At 43.7% G+C, this 13,420-nt stretch overlaps 1 protein-coding gene across 1 annotated transcript in view; it reads left to right on the top strand.

The window, feature by feature from the left end:
* Positions 1–257: 257 nt before the first annotated feature.
* LOC139751919 (uncharacterized) overlaps positions 258–13,420 on the top strand; it is a 146,242-nt gene continuing 133,079 nt past the window's right edge. Inside the window, exons 1-2 of the mRNA XM_071667619.1 lie at positions 258–369; positions 2,072–2,441. The gene's annotated coding sequence lies outside the window, so the exon portion shown is untranslated. The remainder of the gene's footprint in view (positions 370–2,071; positions 2,442–13,420) is intronic.

Consider the following 13,420-nt stretch of genomic DNA (forward strand, 5'->3'; position numbering starts at 1 on the left):
TATCTTCATAAGATTTCTCTTTAATGAATGAAGCACATTATTGTTCATACTTTTAACGGACAGTATACATTATTGCGAGTTGAGACATGTATATAACTTTGTAATGTATGAAATGATCCAATTACCAATGTGTAGGAGATTATACAAGAGTTAGTGCTTAATCTTCTTAATTTTCTTTGATTGCTCAATGGTCAACATCGTTTTCTATGAGGGATGGCCTCCAAAGCGCCTGTGCCAACTTCTAAGCAGGCGCACCATGGCATTCCACCACAGTGTCAACAGATTGGTGCCAGAGGAAGCTAGTGTGATTAATTTCCTCCATAGTATTCCATATATATGTAACCCAGTGGTACTTGGTTCCTTCATTAGGTAGATACACTTGGAGGGGAGAAACAGGGGTTACTATGTGGCACCATGTCAGGTCGATCGGGCGGGTGAAGGGAACCATGTTGAAGTTGTCTCCACTGATGTGGTTCTATTGTGTTGTTGTGGTCTTGATGAAGCTCTGGCGTGTTCTCCTCAGTGCTCACAGCAAAACGTGTTCACCGCCTCTCTAGCGATATGTTCAGGTTTTATATTATGACGCATTTATTCTTTAGATTGTGTACTTTCCATGAATGTGTTTCCCATGAAGTGTTATCTGTGGGTGTTGACTCCTCACAATATGTTGTGTTCAGTGGGAGGTCTTCTCTACTGACAGTGTGGTTTGAAGTGCGATAGTGGGATGTGTTCAGTATCCAGTGTGATGTATTCATGGCTCACGAGGGGATGTGTTCAAGGATCGTACTTTTCTACATAAGAGGAGTAACGTCGTTCGCAAGGGTTATGGCTTCGCACTCTAAGGTCTTATCATCATATTTGAGGGTTGTGCCCAGAGAGTATAATGTTGTACCGTTGTAATAAAAGGTCGTTGAATTGTGTTCATGGTTCCTTCCGTCACATTCAACTATCCTGACGTCATACTTAAGGGCCATGGCGTTATATTCAGGGGTCGAACTGTCGTGCTGTAGGGTCGTACCATCGTGTACTGGGGTTGTACCGTTATGTTGTAGGGTTGTGATAAAAGAATGTACATATTGATGTCGGAGTTTGTCTTCGTCTTTAAATCAGACCTTGTTGACTTTGTAGTTCACTGTATACAATTATTGTTGTCTAGTTTGATAGCTATCATCATTTAGTCGTACATTTAGCGAAAATTTGAGCAATATGTTTAACAGTAAGAACAGAAAATAATGTATTGGTTGTTGAAGGCATGGGCGAGTGTTGGATGATGTGGGAGGGGTTCGTTGGAGAGGTTGCGGAGGGCTAGAGGGAGGGGCTGTCGGAGATGAAGATTTTGAGATCTTACTACATGGGGGAGAGGGTGTTCATTGCAGTGCATTGAGTAAGAGACTAGGAATATTATTAAAGAATTAGGATGATGTAGAATTTTGTAGTTGAGTAAGATGTTATGTTGGACACTGGTAATGTTATTGCTCGTTGCTTAAGATCACGTCATCCCTCGTCATGTGTTCCACAAATGTCTATACATTTTTTGTTACTTGTCTTGTAGTGACACCTACTGCAACTTGCGTCATATTTGCACCTTCGTAAATAGGTAAATGTTAATCTGTAATCATGAGACATTATCATCCTCGGTATAGTCTGGTCTCTGTCTCCTGAAGTGGCTTTTTATATATTTCAAGGGCCTCTGTTACGGGGTTCCAAAAGTTTATTTGCATCTTGACTTTAGAAATCGTGAGTGTAGGTCGTGTGACTTAGAGAGGCCCGTGTCGTGTGTGGCTCAAGTTATATGAGAGGGAGAGCTTCGTTCCGTGTGTGTGTGTGTGTTATGTAATACATCACATGACAGTGAGACTCTTTTTTTAATCCCGTGTCGTAGAGTATGGGAATCACGTGTCGGATAAGTCTTCAGAAAAGACTAAAGAAATGATGTTTACGGAAGAAACTGCCTTGGCTGTTGTGATTCTGAAAGTTGAAAGTATGTATACAAATTGGAAAATTATGAACAAAGCATCAGTTTGATCCCAGAACCAAATTATCAGTGATTACCTTGTTTCTTTGTTGACAGAGTTAGCAGCAAGTAAAACCAACTCCATTGCAAGGATCTTACAGATCGGTAATAGTAATAATATTGATGGCTGTTGCAAAGATATACAACTGAGAAATAAAGAGTTGAATAGATAATTGATCGGAGTTACACAGATAATAGATCTATGAAAATGTGATGAAATATATCTCTGAGGACTATGAACTGAGTGAGACGGGAACCATCAGGCTGACCACCAACTCCCGAGTGCGAACACCACCGATTGGAACCCACAGGACCCACCCCACATCCAACCCTACCCCCACCTTAGTTACCTGGTTGACCAACACTCACGTGTACTCCAGGATCGTTACCAGCTTCATCCACAGCAAGCAACCCTCACCAGGACCTGGTAAGCTGAGTCAGTCTTTGTTTACATACTTATCCATTGTTCATCCCTTTTATAGAGCTGCTGCCGCTGCTTCAGGGCTGCGCTACAGTCAGAAGCTGTGGGGGGTTGATGGACTCCTTTTGAAGTGAAAAGTTCCTCACCGAGACTATATACTCCCCGTACGTAAGCACACATGGAGCAGTCGACCTGATTCATGCACGGGCCCGCCCAAGTTCGAATCCTGGGTGTGGCTGTCGAACCTCAGCCAATCCTAGTTGTTCATCCTCTTCTCAGGGCGAGTCGATAGATGGGTACCTATGTATGTGTGTTTATACACATAGAGGTAAAGACCTGATATATATATATATATATATATATATATATATATATATATATATATATATATATATATGTATATATATATATATATATATATATATATATATATATATATATATATATATATATATACATATATACTTAGTTGCTGTTTCCCGCGTTAGCAAGGTAGCGCAAGGAAACAGACGAAAGAATGGCCCAACTCACCCACATACACGTGCATATACATAAACCCACATATGCACATGTACATACCTATACACCTCAACGTATACATGCATATACATATATACACATGTACATATTCACACTTTCTGCTTTCATCCATTTACGTCGCCACCCCGCCACTCATGAAACAGTACCCCCCTCCCCCCGCGCGCGCGTGATGCAGCGCTAGGAAAAGACAACAAAGGCCACATTCATTCACACTCAGTCTCTTGCTGTCATGTGTAATGCACCGAAACCTCAGCTCCCTTTCCACATCCAGGCCCCACAAATCTTTCCATGATATATCTATTTATCTATCTATCTATCTATCTATCTATCTTTGTATTTATCTATATCTATATCTATATATATATATATATATATATATATATATATATATATATATATATATACACACTAGTTGATGAATATTTTGATAATGGGAACCACAATGACAAGAGGCAATGAATTAATTGGTGTAAATGGCCATATTCTTTCCCGTAATACATGACTAACTAACAGTTTGGAGAAGAGTGATATCAACGTTAGTTAACGCAGGCTTAATGTTTGTCATACTTTTTTGTCCTACATAAATATGATTAATGGAAACCTTTTTAAAACTGATATTGTAAAGAAAGCTTTTAATAACATTAGATGGAAACTGAGTGAGTAGGAAGAAGATACAGGAGGTTGACAGTTGAAGGTAGACAAGTGGCGTGCCCCAAGGCTCAAGGGTCCATTGGTGTTGTTCCATTCATTTATTGTAGCCAGAAACAGGTGACGGGGGCCGTACGGCTGACGAAGGTGCCAGACTGGTACCAGGGCTAGGGTACAGACGATGGTACGTGGGTAGGGTACAGATAACGGTACGTGAGTAGGGTACAGACAACGGTACCAAGGTAGGGTACGGAGAGCGGACCCTCTTCCCTTAACGTCTTGGCTGAGTGTGTATGCCCTCACCGGTTGAGTGTAAGGAACGCACTCCTTTAGTGTGTTTCTTCTACTTTACCATTTAAAAACTTCGGAGAAGGATTTGAGTGACAGGAGTTGTCTTCCGTCTCCGTGATGTCGCTAGTGGGAGATGCTTCACGCTGACTCCACAAGAGACTGTATTACAAGTGTCTGGACATTATGTATTTATGTAAAGCTAGAACGATCCTGAAATAGTATAGTATTTTAGCTTTAGTTTCATACAAATGTACAAAATTAATGTACTTGAATACTGTTTGGGATACTTCAGTCTTGACCTAATGATAGTTTTATATGAAAAAAGACGTAATTTGAATAAAGTTCGATTTTTTTTAGTTTATATTTGAAAATTCATTCTTAAATGGGACATCGGTCTGAATTATGAGCTTCACACCTGTATGCAGTATGCATTAATGAACTATATTCGCTCTACATCGATTCCAGAATTGAATGACCTCATTAATGCATTTCAATAGCATAATTGATCATTTTCGAAACCTTACATGGTATCAGCGATTGGAGCCACTGTCTCCTCGTACAGAAAAAAAAAAAAAAATCGTGGATTGTATTAAGCAGTGATGCTCGTGTAGGCCAATACGTGACACAGGAGCCTAACAACAAAAGTAACAACAACTGTGTAATAAGTGGAATGTTTTCCACAAATACAAGAAAAAGCCATGAGTAGTTGAAATAGGTTGAAAAGGGCACTAGGATTAATGTAAACAACTTGGCAAAGGCATAAGTAGTTTGAACAGCTTGAATAAGGCATTACGAATTCTTTAAACAGGAGACAAAGGCATTAAAAGTATAAACAACTTTACAAATGCATGGTTAGTAGCTTAAACAACCTAAGAAAGTCACGGACAGTAGTTTAAACAGCTTGACAGACACTAGTAATTTAAAAAAAAACAACTAAGGTTTATGAGTTTTAAGAGTTCGTCAAATTAGTAGTTAAGGAGGCTGATTAAGGCATTACTAGTAGTCTAAACAGCGTTGTAAAGACAATAGTAGTTTAAACAACTTGACAGAGGCACGAAGAGTAAACAGTATTGTCAGCAGTTTGACGGAAGACACCTTTCGTAATACTAACAAGGAAATAAAGAAGACATCTGGAAAAAGAATGTCACAAGGAAGAACAAACGGAAGTTTCCACATCAAGAACACCTTGCCAAGGATAGGACGTCATCTGTATACAATTTCTCGCTTTCCTTGAGGCGATGGTAACTGGGTCAAAACAGTCTTACTCAAAGACCTTGACCTCCTGCATTATTATTGTTTTCCATTGTTCCCATCATTACTAATTCATAAACAAGAAATATGTAAATGTCCATATGTTTAGGCATTTATATATGGCTGGATTGAATCGGTAACTGAATTTTTACATGGAAATAAAGATAAGCCTGGCACCTCTTGCAACGAGATATAAACAATGTAATGGAGGAGGGTTGATCGTGCGTGGAAGGCTAGCGACACATGATTATTATGGTCATTAGTGAGTTATATGTCCTACACAGCTTGCATGCAAACAATCACAAGGTGAGTCTATGTATATAGTGTGTATTTCTGGCAGGGTATGCGTATATAGTGTGATAATATGGTTAAAGCAAATATGACTAAAGAAGAATGTGTATAGCAAGCTTGGAAATGTTTTTATATATCTTTATTTTATCTGTATGAAGAATTCAGATAAGTAACTGTAATTGTATATTTATTGTTATAGATAGATACGTATGTGTAACTCCTTGAGGAAATGTGAATGATTACTGTATTGCATTCCAACTGAGAGGAGAATGGATGCGGTATAACACCAGAAAATGATAATGGGGAAAGTGTGTATAGTATTGGTGTGTATTTGCCTAAAGTGTTGTACTTATATGCTTTCCTTCACAGTATTTGAACCGTAGGTATTCACTGATATGTGTATAATTGGTAAGGAAAATGAAGATAGTACTTACCATGTATAGATTATTGGGAAAGTGTTTACATATACCCATAATACGTAGATGGTCGAGCACGTAAAGCTGGAGTCTTGGGTAGACATTGGTTACCGGTAAATATTAAATATAGACGTTGGTAGGTTACTGAGTATACATTGCTAGGGATACTAAGCATAAATAGCTGGGATATTAAGCATGATTAGGCAAACGAGTGTTGAGATCTCATTTTCTTTCATTTCTTCCAATGCACTCCCCCTCTCCCACGCCATCCACGCCCCCATGCCACACAACCCCCCAACCGACCCCCCCATTGCCCCGTCACCACTACCCTCCCCCAGAACCCTCCTAACCGAGACCGAACTAGTCTGGCTTCGGCCGTGGTAACTGTAGGTGCATCACGTGCCTGGCTACCGCCCGCGGACACGCTCACCTGTCGGCGTTGCGGGCGTGGCCGGGGGGGGGGGGGGGGGGGAGGAGGTGTGTGGAAGCTGGGACACGGGTGTAGGAGGCCCAAGGGGCGTGGCCAGGGAGTGTTTGGAAGCTGGGGCACGGGCGTTTAGGGCGTTTGGAACCTGGGACGCGGGGGTACGGGGCCCGTGGAAGCTAGGGCACAGGTTCAGGAAGCGGTGAGGGGCGTGGGAGGCGCGGCTGAGGGTGCGGAAGCTGGTGCTTGAGCGTGGAGGGCGTTGGAAGAAATGAGGGCGGATGTTCGTGATGGAAGGTGTATGTGTGTGTGTGTGGGGGGGGGGGGGGATCGTGAGGGAGGGATGCCTCCTCCTCCTCCTCCTCCTCCACAGTGCTCTGCATCCTTCAGTGTTCCATGTCAGAGCGACGGGCGTCAGCCTTCAGTGTTACTTTCACTGGTTGTGTTGCTGAGGTGGGCAGATTAACCTTCCTCACACATGTGTCTGTGTGTTGCGGGATCGTACCGCGTCGTGCTGTAGGATTGTACCGTCGTGCCGCAAGATCGTACCGTCGTGCTGCAGGATCGTACCGACGTGCTGCAGGATCGTACTGTCGTGCTGCAAGATCGTACCGTCGTGCTGCAAGAGCGTACCGTCGTGCTGCAGGATCGTACTGTCGTGCTGCAAGATCGTACCGTCGTGCTGCAAGAGCGTACCGTCGTGCTGCAAGATCGTACCGTCGTGCTGCAGGATCGTACCGTCGTGCTGCAAGATCGTACCGTTGTGCTGCAAGATCGTACCGTCGTGCTGCAAGATCGTACCGTTGTGCTGCAAGATCGTACCGTCGTGCTGCAAGAGCGTACCATCGTGCTGCAGGATCGTACCATCGTGCTGCTAGATCGTCCCGTCGTGCTACGAAATCGTACCGTCGTGGTGAAGGGGTTGAAGAGGCCAGGCCTCACCTTACAAGAGACAGAGTCGTGCGGCGTTCACCTTTAACCTGCGCCTGTTATGGAACTCCTGTGCCACCATCTGGCTGGCTGGCCCTTGTATCTGTTGCTGGCGATCTATTTTTGTCCTTTCGTTCAGAAGCTCCCCCCCCCTCACCTTCGTTCTCAGTGGAAGGTCCCTGATGCGTTCAACTCTCATAGGTGGTCTTTGGGTTTAGCTCGTGGGGTCTCCTCTCTCCTCTTTCTCTTGCGTTCAATATTGATGGGTTTTGTGGTGCTTCTTCTTTTCGATCGTCTGTTATGAGTCATTAGGCGTTTTACATTATAAAACCGGGTGCGTTCAATTTGTATGGGTCTTGGTGTGTGTAAGCCGTTGTGATCGCCGTTAATCCTCTATTTTATGACCTAAAGGCTTTCCTCGTGTCTTTGAACGCACTCACTGTTGGCTTCCTAGATCTCTTTTAGAAGCCCCGTTGTGGCGTTCACTTCATTTGCTTCCTTGCGCGTTCACTTTTTTACTGGATGACTGTGGATCTTGCGAGAGAGAGAGAGAGAGAGAGAGGTTGTTGGAGGTGGACCTCTTTAACTGACCTGGAGGAGGGGGAGGGCCTTGGAGGAGAAAGAGAGAGAGAGAGAGAGAAGGTTGGAGGTGGACCTCTTTAACGGGCCTGGGGGAGGGGTGGAGGATCTTGGAGGGGTTGGGAGAGAGAGAGAGAGAGAGTTGGAGGAGGTGGACCCGTGAGGTGAGGCAGCCAGCTTTACTGGCCAGGAGCAGATCGATGAGATTCCCCCCTACCAGAGGCCAAGGTGACGACGGCCAGACGAACTGGGAAGAAAATGAGAAAAAGAGAATGGTCTTGCACGACCCTCGAGCACGACGGTTACGACCCTCGAGCACGACGGTACGACCCTCGAGCACGACGGTGCGACCCTCGAGGACGACGGTTCGACCCTTGAGCATGATGCTAGGACCCCTTGAGAGCGATGGAACGACCCTTAAACCGATCACAACTGTACGACCCTTCAGGACCACGGCACGGGTCAGGTCAAAGGCCAGTCTGTTACACCCAAGGGTCGCACGGACTGGATAGTTAGTGCTAGGTGACCTCACCATCACCCCCAACCACCATCACCAACACTAGGGGTACCATGTATCCTCAAACCCGCCACCACTATCACCAACAATCGTGAAGACTTTCGACTGTTGGGGAAGTGTGTCAGACGAGGCCGTCTCTCCCACACCCAGAGCCTACTGACGGAAGCTGCCCGAGTGGTGTCTCTGCTAGAGGGGGGGGGGGGGGGGGGATTGTTGTGCCCGTTGTTGTTGATGATGGGGGAGATGGTTGTTAGAAGACTAGGTTGTTATCGAGGATATTGTTGTTGAAGGAGACGGTCGTTTGGGGAGGAGAGAGTAGATGAAGAAGATGGTCGTTTGGGGGAGACTGTCGTTGAAGGAGATGGTCATTTGGAGGTATCGTTGTTGGGGAGGGTATTGTTATGGAGGTAGGGAAGGTTGTTGATGGGATCTTTTGAATATAGGGTTGTAGGGGAGAGAGAATGGGTTTGAGAGATAGAAGATAGTTGCGGGGTTGTCTACATGTATGTACGGTATAAGTGACAGTGAGGCGTTGGGAATAAAGAGAAGCAGGTATGGCTGTTGCCTCACAATAACCCCTTCCCCTCCCCCCAACTTCGCGTTGTACAGCACGCAACACAGGATCATCGAAGGCCTGATACGCATAGCGTTATTCACTGTGCGAACGAAACCCTTCACCAGTGGCGGGAACCACCACTGTGCAGAATGTTTGTTTTTTTGTCTTTTTTTTTCAGTGGAGAGCAACGAGTTCATGTAATATGTAGACCTTATTAGAAATAGAGACAAAAGTTAATTACACGGGATAATCCCAGGGATCGCGTCAGAACTCTCTTCACATCCAAGGATATGGAAGGAAGTAGTTCGTTGGCATTTTGCGGTGTGGTATGGTAGATGGCTTGATAGCACCCCAAACCTCTTTCTTGTCGTCGAAGTACGATTCTTTAGGGATCCCCCACCTCTTGACTGGCTGCTCGAATATAGCCTTGCTGTTGTCATAATCCTCGACCGTAGGCACGTCGTAGCCATTGACCTGGAGGATGCCTTTCAACTTGAGGGCGTAGTCCTTCATGTACAGCAGGTGATCCTGTATACAACGGCGCTTGTATGTTAGCTTGGAGCGGGTGCCGTGTTTGAAGAAGTAGTTATCGTAAGGGTTCTCCTTGACGTAGTTACAGCGCCACTGTTCCCTCATGTAACGGACGTACTGCTCCTTCACGTCGTCAAGGGCCGTCTTGACGAAAGGGTTGAGCTTCACCTGTGTTTCGGGGTGGGTGGGGGGTTTATACTGGCTCCCGTGAAAGTCCCAGGTGGTATCGAATCCTGGGGATTTGACGGAGTACCTGTCGTACTTGGTAAAGTCGACGGAGTTGTCACCACCATTGTGGGCCAGGAAGACTGGTTCGTCCTGGTCGTGTGAGTCGTAGAGGGCCAGGTACCTGGGGTTCCTCTCCAGGGTGAACCAGTGGTAGGTGTCGCTGGAGAAGCGGAGCACCTTCCCGAGCTCGATGTCCACAGCTCCATCATTCGACAATATGGACAGGGTGGGGTTCCCTCCATTGGTCATCACACCGACCACACTGATGGTGGACTTGCTCAAGCCAGGAAGACCATAGCTCGACCCGGCATCGGGCAGCTTGTACATAGGCAGCGTGGGTTTGCCGCTGGCTAGGGAACGGACAAGCTCGTAGTGCCTGATCATGAGGTCTTTGGCGTCGTTCAGCTGATACAGTGAGGGAGCCTTGACTTCCCAGGGCGGGAGCTCCTGTATGGTTTTGTGGAGGGTGGTCCGCAGCGGCGGAAACCGAAAAGCACTCGTGACCGACTGCAAAGAGACGATCCCCAAGATTATGAATTTAATGATATGATTCATGATTATTTAACCCTATGTGCTTTTTTCTTTTGGAGAAGGTTTACACCGAAACGAAATGGGCGTATGTGTCTGTATGTGTATGTGTGTGTGTGTGCGTGTATGTGTGTGTGGGTGTGCATGTATGTGTGTGTATTTGTGTTTGTAGTGATGTTGTTAGTCGGTTATCAAGTATCTTAGTTGATTCTTCTTTGTTATAAAGACTTTCTAAAAGGGGAAACAAAAGGAGTCATGTGTGTGCGTGTGTTTGTGTGTAGTGATGATGTTAGTTGGTTATCAAGTATCTTAGTTGATTCTTTTGTTATAAAGACTTTCTAAAAGGGGAAACAAAAGAAGGAGTCCTGTGTGTGCGTGTATGTGTGTGTATTTGTGTGTGTAGTGATGATGTTGGTTTCACAAGTATCTTTGTTGTTTTTTCTTTGTTATAAAAACTTTCTAAAAGGGGAAACAGAAGAAGGGAGTCATGCGGGGAGTACTCATCCTCCTCGAAGGCTCAGATTGGGGTGTCTAAATGTGTGTGGATGTAACCAAGATGTGAAGAAAGGAGAGATAGGTAGTATGTATGAGGAAAGGAACCTGGATGTTTTGGCTCTGAGTGAAACGAAGCTCAAGGGTAAAGGGGAAGAGTGGTTTGGGAATGTCTTGGGAGTAAAGTCAGGGGTTGGTGAGAGGACAAGATCAAATGGAAGTGGTGAAGAGCTTGTAGATTTATGTACTGAAAAAGGAGTGTTGATTGGGAACACCTGGTTTAAATAGAAATATACATAAGTATACGTACGTAAATAGGAAAGATGGCCAGAGAGCGTTATTGGATTACTTGTTAATTGATAGGCGCGTTAAAGAGAAATTTTTGGATGTTAATGTGCTGAGAGGTGCAACTGGAGGGATGTCCGATCATCATCTTGTGGAGGCGAAAGTGAAGATATGTAGAAGCTTTCAGCAAAGAAAAGAGAATGGGGTGAAGAGAGTGGTGAGAGTAAGTGAGCTTGGAAGGAGACTTGTGTGAGGAAGTACCATGAGAGAAAGGCTGTGACTAACTCCGAAGAGACGATCCCCAAGATTATGATTTTAATGATGGGAATCAAGTTTTTATTTTACACTTTGTCCTTTTTCGTTTGGAGTAGTTTTGCACCGAAACAGAATGAGTGTGTGTGTGTGTGTGTGTGTGTGTGTGTGTGTGTGTGTGTGTGTGTGTGTAGTGATGATGTTGTTGGTTCAGCAAGTATCTTAGTTGATTCTTGTTTATTGAAATGGGTTGGTCACATGGAGAGAATGATTGAGGGAAGATTGACGAAGAAGATATATGTGTCGGATGTGGAGGGAACGAGAAGTGGGAAGTGTGTGGTGGGGTGGCGACGGAAATTGATATGGGCAGTAGGTATGAATTATGCACATGTTTATATATGTATATGTCTTTATATATATATATATATATATATATATATATATATATATATATATATATATATATATATATATATATATATATATATATATATATATATATATATATATATATATATATATATATATATATATATATATATATATATATATATATATATATCCCTGGGGATAGGGGAGAAAGAATACTTCCCATGTATTCCCTGCGTGTCGTAGAAGGCGACTAAAAGGGAAGGGAGCGGGGGGCTGGAAATCCTCCCCTCTCTTTATTTTTTTTTTTCCAAAAGAAGGAACAGAGAACGGGGCCAGATGAGGATATTCCCTCAGGAGCCCATTCCTCTGTTCTTAACGCTACCTCGCTAATGCGGGAAATGGCGAATAGTATGAAAGAAAGAATATATATATATATATATATATATATATATATATATATATATATATATATATATATATATATATATATATATATATATATGTATGTATGTATATATTCCCCCTTTTAGAAAGTTAAAATACAAGGAGGGGAGGGTTTCTAGCCCCCCGCTCCCGTCCCCTTTAGTCGCCTTCTACGACACGTGAGGAATGCGTGGGAAATATTCTTTCTCCCCTATCCCCATGTTTTGGACAATCACATGTTTACCAAATGGCGTCCTAGCTTCGTCTCTTTGATGTATATCAACTGACTGTGCACTTGGGAACTTTTCGTGTTTCATTTTTCCCGTGGACTCATAGGAATATCTTGATCACGCGCAAAATTGTGATCCTTTCCAATATATATATATATATATATATATATATATATATATATATATATATATATATATATATATATATATATACGTTGAAATGTATATGTATGTATATGTGCGTGGACGTGTATGTATATACATGTGTATGTGGGTGGATGGCGAGGGGGCTGGGTTCCCATCGTCACTACTGCCCCACAAAAAATAACTTCTCTGCTTTTCCGTATTTACGCATTATTCACACACACACACACACACACACACACACACACGGACGGACGGCCGTAGCAATCATTTAAATGGTGGAGCGGAGCCATCAGCCGCGTCTCTCTCTTGGACATTAACGAAATTACTTCACAATATGAATAGTGTCCGTCTGTCTGCGTGTGTGTGTGTGTGGGTGTATGTTTGTATGTGTGTGTGTGTGTTTACCTGTGTGTATATGTGATTCTGTACGACAACAAGGGAAAGTATTATCAATCCAACTGTTGATCAGATCCCTTCGTCTCAGTGTAGCCAAGTCAGCTGAAGGAACTGTGCCGAAGTTTCCAGAAGGCCACCAAGAGCCGGGCAATTTAGTATTCCAATTTGTAACTGGTAAATGGCATTATTCATCCTCTTGAGTACGGTACGTTACGGTACGATCCCTGAGAAAACGGTACTATTGAGGCACGGTACGATCCGAGAGCATGACGGTATTCATCTTGAGCACGGTATGGTATAGTCCATGGGCAGGACGGTACTGTCATTGTGCACGGTACGGTACGTGAGTACGACGTTATGACCCATTGATATGTAAATTAATGACATATCAGATAAAGGAAAGTATCAGTAGTAGTGACAACAATGAAATCTTAAAAGTATACAAATTTGTCAGTAAATTGTTTAAACTTAATGCTTATTTCCATTAAACTGTCGGACACACACATATACTCTCACACCGGTAGATTTTCTGCGTGAGTATCGGCGTTAGCAACAAGTCAATGTACCAAGCAGTCCCATGGTCAAGTGAGACTAAATTGCGAAAAATACAGCGGATAAACCACAGTGACTTTGCAGAGCACGTAGTGCAGGAATGCAG

This window comes from Panulirus ornatus, chromosome 12, assembly GCF_036320965.1.
Source record: "Panulirus ornatus isolate Po-2019 chromosome 12, ASM3632096v1, whole genome shotgun sequence".
Taxonomy (NCBI): Eukaryota; Metazoa; Arthropoda; class Malacostraca; order Decapoda; family Palinuridae; genus Panulirus; species Panulirus ornatus.